Source organism: Notamacropus eugenii, chromosome 5 (assembly GCF_028372415.1).
Source record: "Notamacropus eugenii isolate mMacEug1 chromosome 5, mMacEug1.pri_v2, whole genome shotgun sequence".
Taxonomy (NCBI): Eukaryota; Metazoa; Chordata; class Mammalia; order Diprotodontia; family Macropodidae; genus Notamacropus; species Notamacropus eugenii.
The window spans coordinates 359,084,090-359,099,345 of record NC_092876.1 but is presented as its reverse complement, the minus strand read 5'-3'; the positions used below and the strand labels follow the sequence as shown (position 1 = coordinate 359,099,345).

General features: G+C 38.2%; 1 long non-coding RNA gene across 1 annotated transcript in view; it reads left to right on the top strand.

The window, feature by feature from the left end:
- The window catches only part of LOC140509271 (uncharacterized), a 201,583-nt gene extending 187,189 nt beyond the window's left edge, over positions 1-14,394 (top strand). The window contains exon 3 of the long non-coding RNA XR_011968621.1: positions 14,167-14,394. This is a non-coding gene — a long non-coding RNA (uncharacterized lncRNA). The remainder of the gene's footprint in view (positions 1-14,166) is intronic.
- Positions 14,395-15,256: the final 862 nt, after the last annotated feature.

The window sequence follows — 15,256 nt, the reverse complement described above, 5'->3', positions numbered from 1 at the left end:
AGAACCAAAAGAACAATTTATACAATAACAACAGTGTTGTAAAGTAAAAAATAACGTGAAAGGTTTGGGAATTCTGATTAGCACAATGAACAATGACAACTCCAGAGGTCTCATGATGTAACATGCTTTTCATCACTTGACAGAGAAGTGATAGCCTGGTTACAGACAAAGACAAACATGTTTGTATAATATCTATATATTGGTATATGTAGTAGATACATAAATATATGTGTGTATAGATACATATATCTATACACATACATTTTTTAATATGGTGAATATAGGTTTTTTTTGCTTGACTATACATGTTTGCAACAGAAATTTTGTTTTTCTTATTTTCTTGAGAAAACAAGAGAAGAATAGGAGGATATTTGGAGATAAATATAGTGAATTCAGTTTTCAACATGTTGAGTTTAAGATGCCTATAGGTCATAGAATTGGAAATAATCAATATACAATTGTGATTGGAATTCAGGAGAAAAACAAGGGCTTGACATATAGATTTGGAAGTCACCTATGTTGAGGAGAGAGGGATCTGATAATATCACCAAAAGAGAAAAGGATCCAGAACAGAGCCTTAGGGTATACCATACATAGGAATGGGGGAGAAGGGAAAAGGGAGAGAAAAGATATATGTTTAAACACATACATACACATATATACACATATGTATATACATGTATATATATATAAAATTTCATTAAAATTAAAAGAAAATTGAAGGCATTTACTGGTAACTATCTTTCCCCCTATTTGATATCCCAAAGCCTCTTGATATTAATTCTTGTTCCCTCCATTGGTCCTGTCTCTGAAATGTAGTCTATTTTCTTAGAAAAGAAGCAGATCGTATTGAGGGAAGAAAAAAACTCCACTGAATCTGGATCCAGAGGACCTGGATTCAGAACCCAGCTTGGGCACTTGCTAGCTGTGAGACCTTGGGCAAGCCATAATCTTTCTGAGCCCTAACTTCTTCATCTATAAAAGCCCCTGTAGCTCTATAGTTATTATCATTTCCATGATTGTTTTATCTGCTTGCCCAATTGATCCCATCCCCTATGGTGTCCTCTGAGAACTTGTTCTTTCAATCATTTCCTGTTCTCTTTCTCCCTAATTTTCAGTTTCTCTCCACTAGCTCTTTCATTGCTGCCTACACACATGCTGGGCATTTGGAGTATTCCCTATGCTCAAAAATCCTTCACTTGACCCTACCATCTGCTCAACTTATCTTCCTATAATTCTCTTCCCTTTCATAGCCAAAATCCCAGAAAAAAACTGCCTACGCTCCTTGATTTCTCTTCTTTCACTCACTTCTCAAGTCTTTGTAATCTGGTTTCTAATCTCATCACACAATTTAAACATATCTCCAAGGTTACCAAAAGTTTTTTATAGACACATCTGATGGCTACTTCTTAGTGTTCATCCTTGTTGACCTATCTGTAGCATTTAACACTGTTGAGCATCTCCTTATTCTCAATGTCCATCCTCCCTGGGTTTTCATGCCAGCCTTTGTCTCCTGGCTCTCTTCTTCCCAGCTTGATAAGTCTCCTCTGATGGATCATCATGCCTTCCCTACCCTTATTGTTGGTGTATGCCAAGATGCTGTCCTGGGCTATTTTTCTCTATTAGTGATATCCTTGGATCTTTATCACCTCTGTGTAGGCATCTTCCAGATCTATATATTCAGCCTCAGTTTTTCTCTTGAATTCCATTCCCATCTCTCAACTGATCACTTCCAATTGGATATCTTATATGCATCTTAAATTCCACATGTCCAAAACTGAATTCACTATATTTCTTCCCCCAAATTTCCCCTCTTCTTAACTTCCCTATTTTATTGTCATCACCCTCATTGTAGTTGCTCAGATTTACCACCTAGGAGACTTCCTTGACTCTTTCTTGCTCCTTACTACTGCCCTTACTACCAAGTTGTAAAATCTCATTGTTTGAACCTCTATAACATCTCTAACATCCTTTTCTTTTTTGCTACTTAGGTGACTATCACCCTAGTTTAGATCATTATAACTTTTGCTTGGGCTGTTTTAATAATCCTCCTCATTGGTCTTCCTTGTTGCTAATCTCTCCCCTCAGAAAGCTGCCAAATTTATATTCCTAAAATACATTTTTGATCATGTCACTCATCTGCTCAAGATGCTCTAGTAGCTCCAAAATGGCTGTAGGCCAAAATTCTCCGATTGCCATTTAAAGCTTTTCACAATCTGACTCCAATCTATCTTTCCAAGATTATTTCATACTATTTCCCTTCATGCCCTTTCTGTTCCATTTAAACTGGTCTGTTAGCTGTTTCCCACACATGACATTTTAACTCCCGTATTTCTGGCCCTTTGCACCCTCTGCTCCTCCTTCCATGACTGGAATATTTTTTCTTCTCAGTTTAAAACTCTCCTTAATATTCAGCTCAAGTCTCACTTTTTATAAGAAGCTTTTTCTAATCCTCTAGGTTTCTGGTATCCTTTCTTGTAGAAGTTAGTTGGTATTTTCTCTTAAGTATTTTGTATTGACTTATCTATGTTCCTGTTGTTTCCAGCAGGGGATGTTTCATTTTTGACTTTGTATCTCTAGCACCCAGCATAGTGCCTGTAACTTAGTAGGAAAGGAAGAAAGGAAGAAAATAAGCATTTACTGAACACCAAGTGCCAAGCACTGTGTTAAGCACTTTACAAAATCTTGCTTGATCCTCACAACATACCTTGGAGGTAGGCATTATTATTATCCCTATTTTACAGCCCAGGAAACAAGCTGACTGAAGTTAGGTGACTTGCCTAGGGTCACACTGTAAGTGTTGAAGATAGATAGGAACTCAGGCCTTCCTGACTCCGGGTCCAATGCTCCATCTACTGGGCCACCTAGCTCCTATTTATTTGTAGGCACTTAAATTATCCTGAATGAATAGTTTCAAGGTCTTGTAGCAGGTCATTCTGCTGTACTGAATAAAGTAAGACAGCAGAGAAGTAAGTGCTGCACTTCAGAGCATAAAGAGACAGCGATGGAATGAAGAAAGCATGAAACTTAAGAGTCAGAGGATCTGGATTCAGAAGCTAACTCTGCTAATTAGTACTGTCATGACCTTAGGTCAGTCATCTCACTTCCCCAACTGTCAATTTCTTCATTGAGAAGTGAGGTTGAACTGGATAATTTCTAAGGTTTCTTCTCATTCTAAATACTCTAGGAATCACTGATGGGTGAGCCCAATGCAGGGTAGAATCAATTAGTCTATCAATCAGCAAGTATCTTTAAAGTGCCTACTGTGTCTCTACACATAGTGCTGGGTGTTGGAGAATACAAAGATATAAACCAAAACAGACCCTACCCTCAAGGAACTTAAATATCATTAGAAAGATATAAATGTTAATTTTAAAATTTAAAACCCAGAGAGTCTTCAAAATAATTTTATTGCATGTGCATTACCAAGAGTTGGCCTGTAATACATTTTGTGAGTTCCTTTTTTGGAGAAAAAGATGTTTACAAGAAGACTCTAACTCCTTTATAAATTGTCTGGAAATAATTTTCTCTAGTTGCATATTTGTTATATGTCATCAAAACAGTACTTTACCTAAAAGAGAGGACAGACAAATGTGCAAAATGTTTATAATGCCTTGAGAAATTGTAGTTTATCATCTGTTTGTATCTTGTTGTTGTTATAAAATTTCACCTAAATATTTTGAAAAAAACAAATTACACATTAATAAGTATAGATGTATCTATCTTACATAATGTAATTTTGTGTATTGTTATATTGTATTTATCATATATAAGCATATAGTTATGTATAATCTATTACATATAATAAATTTCTTTTGTATTGAATATATGTTTACACATGTGTATATGTTAAACATTATCTGTATATAATGTATAAATATATTCAACACAAAGTGATTTATCAAGGTGTGAAGAGGGACATTAGCAGCTGGGGAAGATCAAGAAAGTCTTCACATAGAAGCAGAGTTTTTAAGGAAATAGAGGATTCTAAGATGTGGAAGTTAAATAGGCATGGGGCACAGCCAATGTCAAAGTGTGTAGGTGGGAGATTGAGTGTAGAATGTGAAGAAAAGTAAGAAGGCCTGTTGGGTTGGGATGTAGAATAAAGAAAGGGGAGCAATATGCTATAGAATAAAGGTGGGAAAATGTCATTAAGGCCTGGTTGTGAAGTGTTGTAAAAGGCCAAGGAGGTTATGTTTGTTCCTATCAATAGGGAGCCATTGGAATTTATTGGTTATAAATGTGACATCGTCACAAATCATTTATGATAATCATTTTAGTAGCAATGATGAGGATGGATTGGAGAGGGAGACATTTGAAGAGATTAATTGCTTAATAGGAATGCTATTGAAATAGATCAGGACATGGGTAGCTGGGTGGTACAGTGGATAGAGCACGAGCCCTGGAGTCAGGAGGATTTAAGTTCAAATCTGGCCTCAAAAACTTACTAGCTGTGTGACCCTGTAGCAAGTCACTTAACCATGATTACCTAAACAAAACAAAAAAAAACAACAGTCCAGGAGAGAGATGATGAAGGCCTAAACTAGGATCATGATCATATGGGGAGAAACAAAAGAATACATATATATATGTATATGCAAACATATATGTATACATACATACATATATATGACATATTCTGGATATGTGGGGGTAAGAGGGAGTGCAGACTCAAGGAAAATGTTAAGATTGTAAACCTGGGTGACTAGAAGGATAGTGGAGTTCTTGAAAAAATAAACAGGAGAATCTGGAAGAAGGATTCATTTTAGGAAAAAGATAATAATGTGTTTTAAAATATGTTAAGTTTGAGATTTCTATGGGACATCTATCTTGAAAAAAAAAGTTAGGGATGTATGTGTAACTTTGACTCTTTGACTTAGGAGAGAGACTAGAACTGGATGTATAGAATGGTCCACAAGGCTTCATGGAGGAAGTGAAACTTATTTTGGTCCTTGAAGATTAGATAGGATTTGGATAGGAGGAAGCAACTAAGAAGGTAAATACATATTGGTCCAAGAAACAACATCAATAAAGGAACAGATGAGTGATTTGGGGGTAAGGATGAGATAATGTGGAGACTAACCTGGAGAGAGAGAGAGAGACAGAGAGAGAGAGAAAGAGAGAGAGAGAGAGAGAGACAGACAGACAGACAGACAGACACAGACAGACAGACAGACACACATACAGACAGAAACAGAGACAGATAGACAGACAGAGGCAGAGAGAGACAGAGATAGAGACACACAGAAAGAAGCAGACAGAAACAGAGAGAGACAGAGTTGAGGGGGAATGCGTGAATGTTGTGGAGAAACAGGAAGCAGGATGGGTAGAGTGCAATCATTTCATGAGAAGGGGCAGGCGGACCAGCTCTGTGGATTCATCCATGTAGGGATCTTCTGTGCGCCAACTTCCTTCATGAGTGCAGGTCAGCCCCTGTCTTGCCACTTCCAGTTTGAGAGAGTTGCCTGGATCACTTAGAGGTGACTTTACTTGTTCAGGATCACACAGATGGTATACGTATGTAAGTTCTCTTGACTCTGAGGTCAGCTGTCTATCTACCACCACCTCCAATGACAGAAGAAACAAGAGTTTACACACACATAGCATTGTAAGGTTTGCAGAATGCTTTACAAATGTTATCTCATTTTATCCTTGTAACAACCTGGGCTGGAAGTGCTATTATTTTCCCCATTTTATAGATGAGGAGACTGAGCCTGAGGGAGTGACTTCCAGTGTCACCCACTAGGTGGACTCAAACTCAGGTCTTCCTAAACCATTTGGTGATCTAAATATTGCACTTTGGCTGTATTAACTTAGTCATATTAATTTTATTCACCTCACTCAATGGGGGATAATATATAAGAAAAGGAATTTTTTATTTTTCAAATTTGGGGAGGGTTTGGGAGATGGCAGTGAGGTTCAGTGGAATGATTGCCCAATCTGTGACAAGGACACAGGGTCACATCATTTCTTTAAAAGAATGTGAAGAGGATAGTTAGCATTCAGTAAAATCTGATGAAACTGGAGATTCATGGTTATAATATGATTTAGACCCAATTAAAGCAATGTGATTAGCTTCCACTGCAATTAATTTATTCCATGGATGGTCACTTTCTGCATATTCCAAGATTGAAGTCTGTTGCCATGTTTATGAAAATGTATTCATTAAGAAGCTTAAAAATAACAAAATTGAAGAAGAAACTAAGTCTCAGCTGGAATAATCAGTTAGCATAGTAGTTACCCCGTGATGTTGTAGCAATGGAGGGCACTCGACTTAGAGTCAGAGGGTCAGCCTCAAGGGCCATGTTCTGCTTGAAGCCTTTCCTGATCTCTCCAGCCTGTAGTTACCCCATCCCTTAAGTCACCCTGTATCGACTTTATAGTCACATACATAATGTATACATATATACATGTCTACACATATTTTATTTTAAATTTTAAATAATATATTTTTATTTAAATTTATATGAATTGTATATATTTTATATTCACACACGTAATGCATACATATATGTGTATATAAGTGTGTGCACATATATCAGTATATAAATGTAGACAGCTGTGTGCATAGACATATGTATACATATATACATATACATGCATATACACGTTTCTTGTAAGTTTCTTGAGTTCAGACACTGTTTAATCTTTGTATCCTCAGCAGGTGGTAGGAGCTTAATAAAAGATTGCTGATTGATTGGTTCAAAGGAAAGAACAATCAATTGATCAATCAATCAATAAGTAAACGTTGACTTTGGAGTAAAAGGACCTAAGTTCAGGTTCTGGCTCTGTCTGTATGACCTTAGCTAAGTTTCTTAACCTCTCTGGGCCTCAATTTTTTCCTTTGTAGAATGAAGTTAAACTAGATATCCTCTGACATCCCTTCCTGCTCTAACTCTGTGTTCCTATGAGCTGTCTGGGTTTCAGTCTCTTCATCTGTAAAATGAGGAGTGTTGGACTTGATGGAACCTAGAAGATTCCTTTTGTTGCTAAATATATTCTTCAATAACTTGCTGATGCGTTGCCACACTGAATAGAGGGTGGGTCTGAATCAACAAAGTTCAGGAAGTACTTTCTGCTTACTGGAGGGAGAAGATATGAATGAATGGATAAATGAATGAATTAATAAAGACATGAAGGAATAAAGCATTTATTAAGTGATACTATGTGCAAAGCACTGAGAATAAAACATAGAAAAGTAAGGCAGTCCCTAATCTTGAAAAGCCCACCATCTAATGAGAGAGACAACACAAAGAGAAAGTTTCAGCTACAAGTCAGATGGAAGCGTTTCATGGTCCATAGGGTCCAGCAGCAAAGCAGGCAGTAATGCCTCTTCTTTAATGTCATTTCTTCTGATAAAATCATATCAGTTCCTGATATAGACCAATTTGACTGCATCAAGGATTTTGGTGGCAAGAATTTTCTATTCTGTGTCTTCATTAGCTATGACTATAGCCCTTGAAGGAGCAGTTACCAGCCTGTATCTCCTCAAGATGTGTCATCCTGGTAAGGATGATGCCAGAAGACACTGTGCTGGAAGCATTGCAATTCCCAAAACTCTTGGCTTCAGGATCCTGAGCTATCCCCACCAGGGTCTGAAGGGGAGATGGTGGTCAAGGTGGTAGTGGTGGTCTGATTTGCCTTACACATACTGTTTTCTGTTGCAACTTCAGCCAGGATGGCTTGTTTGCCTTGTACGAGGCAGTTGGTGGGAATGGTTGGCTCCCTTTCCACAGGAATTTCTTCCCTAGATGATGTTGATGAGGGCTGAGTGGGAAGCAGGACCAGTGGTATAGTCAGTGTTTACCACTCCTGGGGGTCCTATGCCAATTTACTTGTTGGTGGTAATTGGTCAGTAGATGTTACTGGTGCTGATAAAGATGAGGAGCCCCCCACAATGATTTTTCCCCTCAATGGTGGCTATGGGGGCTAGTCTAGAAGCAGTTCTGATGGTTCATAAGATTCTCAAATTCAGAGTCCTGGGATGTCCCTATTATGGTCTGACTGGAGATGTTAGTTGAGGTTGTGGCAGTGATTTGACTTGCCTGGCACTGTGCTAACTTCTATCTCCCCCTTAGGGTACTTTGCTACTGAGAAGAATATTTTGTTACATCACATAAAAGACAAACTTATAACCCTCAAAGTCCCTAAGACTTATGCATTTCTATAAAATTTTTGTCTCTTTGTAATTAGAGATGATTGATAGGGAAGGCAGGAGGAGGGAGGGGTGTTGGGGAGTTTTTTTAACTTCCTTCCTTAGGGTCTTATTCAGCTAATAAAATCCAAAGGCAAAGAAGTAATTTCTAATTTGTCATGAACAAAGTTTCTAGTAAATAACCCTTTACCCTGGTCACAGGTAATTTTTCAATTCTCTTGTGGCTAACTGGTACACCCAACAGAAATGCAAGGGCCATTAGTATGAGTCACCCATAAAATGGGTCATTAATTTGCCTACTTCCAAAGAGGTTATTAATTAAGATCACTGCATTTTTTCTGCATCTGTGTATTAGAGCTATGGGCTTGTTATCATTCTTTTCTCAAAGGAGAGCAGCAAGAAGGATTTTGCATTTCAAGGCAGAGAACATGGGTTCTCTCCTTCCTTCCCCTGCCTCTTCCACTTAAGTGTGTGGCATCAGTCAAGTCTTATCACCTCTGGGACTAGGCTTCCTCATTTGTAAAATAAAGGGGTTGGATTAGATGCCTCTGACGTCCTCTCTAGCCCTAGTTCCGTGATCATTTTAGGAGAGGGTTGGACAGTACTTCTCAGGTCAGTGGTCTAATGCAACTTATTTTTGTTGTTCAGTCATTTTAGTCATATCTGACTTTCTATGACTCTATTTGGGCTTTTCTTGGCAAAGATTCTGGCATGGTCTGCCATTTCTTTCTCCAGCTCATCTTATACATGAGAAACCTGAGACCCACAGGGTCAAGTGACTTGCCCAGGGTCACACACTTAGAAGCATTTGAGGCTGAATTTCAATTCAGGAAGATGAGTCTTCCTGACTCCAAACTCAGCGCTCTATCCACTCTACTACTCAGTTGCCCAATGTGACTAAGGTAAGGTCTTAGGTAATTGCCTAGAGTGTTGGTATCACACTCAAATAGAAACAGGGCCCACTAAACCAGGCATAAACATCCCTGTGGCTGTATATTATAAAGCTACCTATTAAAATTATCTATGTCCTATTGTATTTTTGTTTATTTGGTTAAATATTTCCCAATTTCACCTTAATCTATTTCAGTCTCCACTAGGATGGTTGTGGGCTCACATTGTGGGACACCTCTGTCCTTTCTCACTTTAGGTCTGTGAACTATGAAACAAGACTCATGGGATAATTTACTCCTCTTTTTGTATCATAGACTGACGTAAAATGTGAGTATAAGTGTGTGGTACTTCCCCAGAAAGTCAGTAGGAGTAACTAGATAATGAATGTCAAGTGCTTAGAAAAATACTGATGAAACATGAAATAAATGTGAAGTATTATTGTTGTTATTTGTTCTTGCCTTCATGGCCCTCTCGCATTTCTGTGGGCCAGTCCTTCCCTTATTACAGCTGCAGAAATGTACTTTGTAATTATGAAAATTAATCAAGCTTGAAACTGGATTATGGGGATGGCAGACATCCTTAATTACAGGCACAGAAAGCAAAGGTCACTGCTGGTTTGAATCCAGTCTTGGTCAGCACAGAGAGAAAACCATTAGTAGCTGAGCAGCTGCTCAGTGGTCTGGAGAGAATGAATGGTTGGTCTCAGCTCAGTTCCTCAATAAACAGGTGCCCTACATCCAAACTAACCATCACAATTAGCAGCAGTTGACCCTTGTACCTGGCAGCCTGCACAGCAATGTATAACCAGAAGCACCCTCTTCGTTCCCTAAAAGGAGTTTCTTCAAGTTAGAGTAACAATGGTATGATCCAACAATATAATATTTAATAATATAACAATAATAATGATATGGTAGTAAAGACAATTCACATTTATTTAGTAATTCAAGATCAATAAAGCACTTTGTTCCCAATCTTGTAGGGTAGATAGCATAAATATTATTATTTCCATTTTGTAGGTGAGGAAACTGAGGCACAGTGACATATTTAAGGTCACATAGTGAACAGAATGTCAGAGCAGAATGTACCTAGCTTCTGCAGTTCCTCCAATATATTATGCACATATTAGAAAACTGAGCAGAAGTATTACTTCCACCGATGTCTGCCTACGTTAGGTATGTTCTATGGACAAATAAAATTCAGTTTACAGTGATAACAGCTTTGAGAAACATTAAATTACTCTAAAAATGATATGCACTCCCACCCTGAACCAACACAAATGTATTTCTGATAGCTTATTCAGCCTCCAGACACCCAGGCATTTGAGGACCTTAAAAGTTTTCTGAGGTGTCTGTATCCATATCTATCCATCATCTTGATGACTCATTATTTGGAATACTGCCCTAGGTTATGAAAAGCATTGCAAAACACTAACTTTGTATGAGAAAATGAAAGAGCAGCTTCAGCTCTTTCTTCAGCGTCAGCTTTCAAGAGAGATGACTGTCTTCCTTCCCCTTATTTACCTCCATTGGTTCCAAAACAATTTGATCCATGTACACATGGATATGACAGTTGTATCTGATGCCAAGTGATCTTAGGAAGGAGGTCACTTACATCCAGAGATCCCTTAAGGTTTCAAGTTGAGTGGGTGAGTTCTGTGGAACTCCCCATTAAGATTTACTCCATCAGTAGTGACTTCTCTCTCCATTTTGTCAATAGCACTGCTATTTTTTTTAACTTAGCCCCCAGATAGGTTGCCAATAAAAGGGGATAGAGAAGCAATGTGCTATCATGAAGAGAGCACTGGACTTGGTGTCAGAATCCCTGTTACCAGGCAGCTAGGTGGCACAGTCCATAGAGTGTTGGGCCTGGAGTTAGGAAGACTGTCTCCCTGAATTCAAATGGCCTCAGACACTTAATGACTGTGTGACCCTGGGCAAGTCACTGAACCCTGTTTGCCTCAGTTTCCTCATCTGTAAAATGAGTTGGAGAAGGAAATGGCAAACCACTCTAGGATACTGTGCTGAGAAAATCTCAAATGGAGTAATCAGTTGGGCAAAACTGAACAACCAAAACAGAAATCTATTACCACCACTACTACCACTATCACTTCTAGAAATAGTACTGCTATAGTCCTACTTCTACTATTACTACTATTGCTACTGCTAATGCTGCTGCTGCTGCTGCTGCTGCTGTTGCTGCTACTACTACTACTACCACTACTGCTATTGCTACTACCACCACTACTACCATTAGTACTTGGGGTGGTATAGTGGCTAGAGTGCTAGGCTTGGAGTTGGGGCCATTGCCAGCTGTATTGACTTATGTCTCACTACTGGACTCCAGTGACACTGGAGGAGAGAGTGAGGCTGATGACTTTGCACAGTCTTACTCACTTAAATCTGATTCACTTGCAAATCAAGACATCACCCTCCTGATGTCATAGGTCCTCCCTGAGAACGAAGGATGATCAATAGGGTCAGGAAGATCTGAATTCACATTTGGCTTCTGACACCAACTGGCTGTATGCGTGACTCTGGCTAAGTCACTTAACTTCTGTTCACTTCCATTTCCTCCACTTTAAAATTGGCATATTAAGAGTACCTACTTCCCAGGATTGTTGTGAGGATTAAATGAGGGTAGCTGGCATATTAGATAGAGTGCCAGGCCTGAAGTCAGAAAGATTCATCTGGTTCAAATCTGGCCTCAGACACTTACTAGCTGTGTGACCTTCAGCATGTCATATAACTTGTTTGTCTGTTTCCTCATTTGTAAAGTGAGCTGGAGAAGGAAATGGCAAATCACTCCAGTACCTTTGCCAAGAAAACTCCAAATAGGGTCACCCAGAGTCACACATAACTGAAACAACTGAACAAAACAACAACATGGCACAGTGCCTGGAACATAGTAGATGCTTAAGAAATGATTGTTTTATTTCTACTTTATGGCTGAAACTCAGTTTACTCTTGTAAATTAAGGTGTGTGAATCAGATCGTTTTCAAGATCACTTCCAGTGATAAATATTCTGCGACTCTGATTTCTCTTTTCCTGAAATATACTCCATGAACGTCCTAATTGTGTCTAGTGCTACAATTCCAAGTTCTATTGGTGTGCCAAAAATTCAGGCCATCTTTTTTAGGCTTAAGAAATGGCAGAGACTTTAGAAATCCTACAGTTTAGCTTTCTCACTTTACAGCTGAGGAGATTTAGGACAATGAAAGAAATGATTGTTAATAACCAATTATGGGGAAGATTCCAGGCTTTTTCTCTGTCCTATTTCCTTGTTTGAAGCTCAACCTTTGAAGGACATTACTAATCTTTGCCAAAAATTTATCCCACCCAGACCATTTTACCTAGATGAATCCCTCTGTGCATAGTGGGTGGGGATAAATTCTTTGATTTATTTGTCCAAGACTGCGGGTGATTTTGGACATAAAGGACATGATCAAAATCATGTCTCCCAACTCCTCACTAGAATAGGTCCACCTCTCATCATAATATTCATTCTCTCTTACTATTTTTTAACCAGAGTTGATTGCCACCCTCAGGTACAGGCACACTTCCAAAGGCATAGAAGCACTAAGCTGGTTCCATGAAGGATCTTTGGTATTCTAGGGAGTATCAACTCTTTTAAAATTATTGCTAACTTGATTAATAAAATGATTAATTACTCAGAAATTATGCCTCTTGGAGTTTTTAAACATCACACCATGAGAGGTTAAGCAACCTGCCTAGGTTATTTAGGAAGTTTCAACAGGTGGAGAGTGAACCTATATCCTTGTGAGTGAAATCAGGTTAAATGAAGACCCCTCAGGTATGAATTCTCCAAAGCCCCCACCCTTCTTGCCAAAGTTAAAATAACTGAGTATCCCTTTAGGCAAATAAAATGCTCCAGGATGGAGGAGAATCACCAAAGTTCCATATTTGGTAACTAAAACCCTCATTGGAGAGCAATGATCCTTTCTGTGTTCTTTGTCTCTGGGGTAGATGCTGAACAACCAGCTAAAATCCAGGAGGGAGTGAAGGTCAACGGAAGAAGTCAAAGGAATTGAATTTATATTGTATTGTAGGTACCTGTCATCTGTGGGACCTGAGGCAAGTCACTTTACTTCCTCAGAGTCAAGTTTCTTCATCTTCTGAATGGTGGGGAGAGCTTGTGTTGGACTATTAATAATAATAGCTAACATTTGTATAGTGCATTGTGCTAAGTGTTTTATAATTACTATCTCATTTGATTCTGACAACAGCCCTGGGAAGCAGGCACTACTCATTATTCTCATTTTACAGATGAGTAAGCTGAAACAAACAGAGGTTAAGTGACTTGCTCAGGATGCCACTGCTAATAAGTGTCTCGGACTGGATTCTAACTCAGGTTTTCCTGACTCCAGGTCCCATTGCACCATCTAGCTTTACTTTCTAGGTCTGAAGTCCTTTCCCTTTCTATGTTCCTATAAACTATGCGACTTCAATTGGGAAGGATTGTACATGTTTATTAAAGACAAAAAGATTCCTGTTTTTTATGCTAGATTCAGTAATCTTAAAATGATAGATATCATCTTTGTTCTTTTACCAATGAGGAAACTGAAGTTCACTTGGGTATTTGCCAAAGGCATTCAGCTGATCAGTAGCAGGGAGGGTATTAGAATGGAAGCCTGCTGGCTCCAAATGCAGTGCTCTTGGAGAAGCCTTTCTCAGACCAGCCACTTGGCTGAGAGATAGAAATATATCATGTCATATCTATTTCCAGCTCTGTAGCAGGTATCTCTCATTGACAGATGGGAAAACTTTGAGATGTTGATGATCATGAGAGCAAAAGAACATAGTTGCAGCATAAACTTTCTCCAAGTTACTTGTAAAGTAGCAGAACGGAGTTTTACCAAGCAAATATCAAGAATCTATTTCTTGACAAACCCCTCCCCAACCTTTCTTTACCTTTATAAAATGTAAACTTCTTGAGGACAATGAGTGTTTCATTTTGCTCTTTCTATTCGTAGCGCCTCATACAATTCCTGGTTCATAGTAAACTATTAGTAAATACATGTTAATTGACTAATAAACACAAGTCTAGTTTATGATTATAACAAATTACTTTTTCCTTTCCCTCTGCCTTTGCCTTTATCCAGACTTCCAGAGTGAAACATTTTTTATCAAATACCTGGAGCTAGAAATGCAAGCTGTGTGGAAATTCAACAACAAATCACCTTTGAAGCTGAGAATGACCATGTGAAATTTCAAGATGAAATAATTCACTTGAACAGAGTTTATAAGCAGCTGAAAAAAAATAAATTTTGAATGGAAGCCACTCTTTGCCATAACTATTAAGTTCATTACTTCAGCCTTTTAATACTAAAGGAAAAACACATACCAAAAAAAAAAAAAAAAAAAAAAAAACCTTTTCAACACAATATGCTTATAATGGCCTCTTTTTGCTCTAGTCATTTACTCTAATAGTACTCTGAAATATGAACATATATTAAAAGGACATCAGAATAATGGAGAGGGGAAAGGCATGTATTTTAGTAATCTCCTTACCTGAATATATTAGGATAGAAAAAACCTGCATATTCTAGCAAGGTTGTCTTTCTTGCTCTTTCCTAGTTTATCATTACATCAGATTACTGTAATAACACTTATTTCCCTATGTTACAACTGATGCTTGGTTTTCAAAGAAGTTACAAATTACAGCACCTTCTAGAGTGGCTGACTCAAATGGATGACCAATGAATACCTTCCAATGAAAACTCCTTGTTGCATTTTAAGTGCTAAGGAGGCATTAAGAGATTTTATTTTAAAAGACAAAAAGGGTTTTAGAATTTAACAATACAGGAATAACTTTGTCTTGTGAATGATGACAGAGATAGTTGTATCATTTAGGGCACAACAAAGTTTGCCCACGTTTTGGGTCATAAAATACCATTTTCTTACCGCAAGCACTTCCTTCCAGTTTATTCGTAGTACATTATCCATTTGTCCATTCATTTCTTCCTTAAATATTCATTGAGTCCACTAAGCATAAAGAAGGAGGGAGTATGGGCTAATAGATAGAGCACTGGACTTGCAGTCAGGAAGTCCTAGGTTCAAATATTGTCTCTGTGTGATTTCTATCTTCTTCCAACTCCTTTCCTTCCTTCCTCTTTTTGTTTCTCAATTAATTTTCTTTTGTTATTAATTTAACCATCACCAAGCAGAAAAAATTCAATAGACAAAGAATAG